This window comes from Elaeis guineensis, chromosome 16 (assembly GCF_000442705.2).
Source record: "Elaeis guineensis isolate ETL-2024a chromosome 16, EG11, whole genome shotgun sequence".
Lineage (NCBI taxonomy): Eukaryota > Viridiplantae > Streptophyta > Magnoliopsida > Arecales > Arecaceae > Elaeis > Elaeis guineensis.
The window spans coordinates 17,548,789-17,553,157 of record NC_026008.2 but is presented as its reverse complement, the minus strand read 5'-3'; the positions used below and the strand labels follow the sequence as shown (position 1 = coordinate 17,553,157).

The 4,369-nt window shown below is 37.5% G+C and overlaps 1 non-coding gene across 1 annotated transcript; it reads left to right on the top strand.

Annotated features, from left to right (window-relative positions):
- Window positions 1-1,965: 1,965 nt before the first annotated feature.
- On the top strand, window positions 1,966-2,071 carry LOC140854477 (small nucleolar RNA R71). Its single transcript, XR_012137695.1, has one exon. It is a non-coding gene; the product is annotated as a small nucleolar RNA R71 (small nucleolar RNA).
- The last annotated feature ends 2,298 nt before the right edge of the window (window positions 2,072-4,369 follow it).

Below are 4,369 nucleotides of genomic sequence, written 5' to 3'. Positions count from 1 at the left end.
TTGCCTCCCAAAAAGCGCTAAGTTTTACGTCTTCAGCCAGACGTCATATGCAATAAAACCAACAAAAGATGGGTAATGGCTCATACTTGATTGTCCATGGAGGAGTGGTTTTATCATGTGGTGTATCCAACAATATGTTAACTTCTTTCATATATCCCTTAAAGTCATACACTCCAAAGTGAGCCAAGCAAGTATCTAAGGGTTCAGGTGCTAGAATTGTGGGTGTTGCATCTTCTATAATATCTTCTAGTGTATCTACTTTGAAGCAACTATCCATTGATGGTCCTTGGGAAGCACCAAACACATTCAGTCTCAGTTTCTTATTCCCAAATGATACATCCATGACTCCTATCCTACAATTGATGCATGCATTCGCCGTAGCTAGGAAAGGTCGTCCTAAGATAATGGAAATTTGTCTGGGGTTGCCACTTAATTCCATATCGAGAACCAGAAAATCAACTGGAAAGTAAAACTCATCTACCTTGACCAAGACATCCTCAAGCATTCCACGTGGTTCCTTAATTGATCTGTCAGCTAACTGTAATGTGACTAATGTGGGTTTCAGTTCTCCAAATCCAAAAAGTTCATACACCGAACTAGGTAAAAGATTCACACTTGCCCCTAAATCCAGAAGAGCTTTTTCAATGTGATAATCTCCTATAACACAGGAAATTATGGGGGCTCCTGGGTCCTTAAGCTTTGGAGGAGTGGCATGCTGGAAGACAGAACTAGCCTGTTCAGTGAGACATACTTTCTTTGGGATTTGTGATCTAGATTTACGTTTTTGGGTGCACAAATCCTTCAAAAATTTGGCATAAGCAGGGACCTGTTTGATTGCATCTAGAAGGGAAAGATTAATTTGGACTTGCTTAAACAATTCCAACATCTCATCGAGTTTTTCTCCCTTCTTATCTGCAGGAATAGGGGCTTTCAGAGCATCCGAAAATGGAGCTTTAGGCAAGTAAGATAATTCCGGTGCAGTTGGTTCCTTCTCTATTTTCAGGTCCTCCTTGTTCTTGGGTGATTTGGATTCGGTTAGAGATTTAGGGTCAGTCTCATTGGTTTTACTAGTGTGTTCAATGACCTTTCCACTTCTCAAAGTCATGATTGATTTGGCATGTTCAGAAAAAGCTTCTGGGGTATTAGAACTCTCAATCACAAATTGCCCTCTTGGGTTGCTCTCTGGTTGGCTAGGTAATTTTCCTCCTTCCCTCCTACTGAATGCAGTTGCTAGTTGACCTATTTGGGTCTCTAGCTTAGCAATGGATTGTGTGTGGGAGTTAAGGATCTGAGTGTTGACTTCTAATCGTTCTAGTACTTTCAGGACTTTTTCCTCAAAAGCTGAGCTGTGACCAGTAGTAGACAGTTGAGGAACATTTTAAAATTGATGGTATGGTCCATGCCTATATGTTGGGTCTTGATATTGAGGTCGAGGTGTGGCAGGACCAACCACTGGTTGTGGTCTCCAGGAAAAATTTGGATGGTTTCTCCAGCTGAGGTTATAAGTGTTCGAATATGGATCATTTTCTGGTCTGCGAGCTTGTTGGACTTGCTGAACGTGCTCGTGCACAAACTCAGGAAATTGGGGTGCGGCTAGGCATTCACTAACACAATGGTTCGGACTTGCACACAATGCACAAACTTCTTGGATTGGATTAGGTGGAATCGGGGATTGTCCAGTGTTTAGAAGACGATCTAATTTTTGGGACAGCTCATCTACCTTTTGATGGATATCTATGGCATTTCCTACTTCATATATTCCACCTCTTTTTGAGTTTAACATGGGTTTATCTCTAATAGAGGCAGACATATGATGTAATAAATTTTCACTTAAAATTTCAAACAGTTGCCATGCCTCATCCTCACTTTTCAGCATAAATGTCTCACCGCATGATGCATCGACCATTTGTCGATGTCTTTCAGAGAGCCCATCATAAAAATATTGGATTAACTGCCACTTGGGTACAGCATGGTGGGGATATTTTCTAATAAGGTCTTTTAATCTCTCCCATGTTTCATGAAATATTTCTCCATCTAATTGGGAAAAACTAGTTATGGCTTTCCTTATTTGATTAGTTTTTCCTATGGGAAAATATTTCTTGAGAAACTCTCCTTGCAGCTGGTCCCAGGTTGATATAGTCATGGAATCCAAAGTATGTAGCCAGTATTTGGCTTTGTCCTTAAGTGAAAAAGAGAATAATTTCAACCTAAGAGCATCATCGGAGAAGTTGTGAATTTTGACAGTTGAGCATATCTCAAGAAATTCTTCAAGATGTTTATAAGGGTCTTCATTACTAAGTCCATAAAATGAAGGTAACATTTGGATTATACTGGACTTAATTTCATATTGAGTGGCCTCCACAGGGGGCACTTGAATACAAGGAGAGTAGGTATATGTGGAAGGAGTAAAGTACTCCTTCAATTGCTTGGGTGGATCATTCTCCTGATTTCGGTCCATCTTTTTATGTCTGTTGGCTCTAAGGGTTCTTTCTATTTCTGGATCAAAAGGTTGGATTTCTGGTCGTAACGATCTACGGCCAAGCATACACCTTACAATTATACTGTAGAGCACACACAAATTTTTTTTTTTTTATAATATATATTTTTATAATAAAGTGAGAAAAGAATGAAGAAAATCTAAAGAGAAGAACCTAAGAATCTTAAATCTATGAAAAGGGAGAAATTAATTAATGTTTAGATGTTAATTGCAATCAACTTAAACAATCATAGACTCTCTATCCTAAGGTTAACTTAGATCTAGACAGCTCCTAACTTTCAAGATTGCTTTTGAGCACTCCAAGCTCAAGACTGACTAACTGACTCGGCCAGGTAAGCGTAAGATGTGGGAGGTTCCCTGCTCGTTGCTTTCCTTAGACACCAACTAAGTTGGCCAGGTCAGTCAACGGAACCAATTGAAAACCACTTTCTTTAACCACTTGCCTTAGACACCGAGCAATTAACCAATCCGCACTCGGTTCAACTCTAGAGCTTTCTTATCCTATTGAGCTCGAAATTCCTAGGGCTGACGTCTAGTTGATTTTAAATTAAGGTCTAGATTATGCAAATGCAAGGGAGTGATTTGTGGGCCAAGAAAGGATGATCAAATCTCCACCTTATCTGGTTAATGGGTTATTGCCCTTAAGATTAATTATGGAGATGCAATGCAAAGAAACAAGGTGTCCAATCAAGTTAGAAATTTTTATATTTGAGGTTACGCTATTTTAGTTAAGTGTTATGAAATGTTAGTGGTTTTTTTTTTTTATATAATTTTATCTTTTTATATATTTTTTTTAATTTTTTTTTTAGTTTTGCAAGAAAATAAATTTAAGTGATTAAGTCTAAAAAGCAATAAATCACTGGGCTATGAAAAGTAGCAAATTATTCTAAGCAGCAAAATTCCTAAGTAGTAAATTAGTTATGCAAGGTAATTCTGTAATTATGCAAATAAGATTATTTAGCTAGAAAGCACTGAAAAAAAATTTTAAAACGAGAAATAAAAACTAAAATTTTTTTTTTTTCAATTTTTTAATTCAACCGTGCCAAGATCCCCGGCAACGGCGCCAAAATTTGGTGCGTAGTCATTGATAGCACCAAAAATAACTCTACTCACTACGTAGGTAGGATGAGTCGAGATCGTATCCTCAGCAACCTTAGGCTAAGTTGAGATTGCAAGGTAAAAGAAAGAAGCGTTGTTTTTTATTTAGAAAGTAAATTATCATAAAATTGAGGTAATTAAAAAATAAAGAGCTCGGGAGTTTTGAATTAATTTGCACTAGCAGAGTTGTATCTCTTTTTTAACTAAATAGATGTGATTAATCTTAGAAAAAATACCTGTCTTTCCTCGGCACGCTCTGTACCCGTAGATCACGGCGCATCTCCGAAAAGTACTAGGTAAACAACTCTTCTTTCCTCGGCACGCCCCGTATCCGTAGATCACGATGCGTCTCCGGAAAGTAAAAGTTGTTCCTAATATTAATCTAACAAGAAAGTATAAATGAAAGCATATGATAGGGAGCAAATAAAGAACTCATGACAATTTAAATAAAAAGCATAATCTTTATTGCATATAAAGAAATACAGAAAAGTTTAGAACAATAAACCATCTCTGTGTCATTACAAAATTTCTTCTCCACTCCTGAGACTGCTAGCCTAGCTGCTCATGAAGTAGTCCCTTTCTATTCCTCTATGCAAGGCTTTAGAAGAATTTCTGGGCTCCCCCCTTCCAATGAGAGTACAAAAGTCTTTTTATAGGTGTTAGGAGGGAGGAGTTTTACATGATTTTTCGATGTGGGACTAAAAAAATACAAATCTTTCAAAACATTTCTAAATATTATTTTTTTCCTTATTTTGAACTTGTCTGTCATGCGCC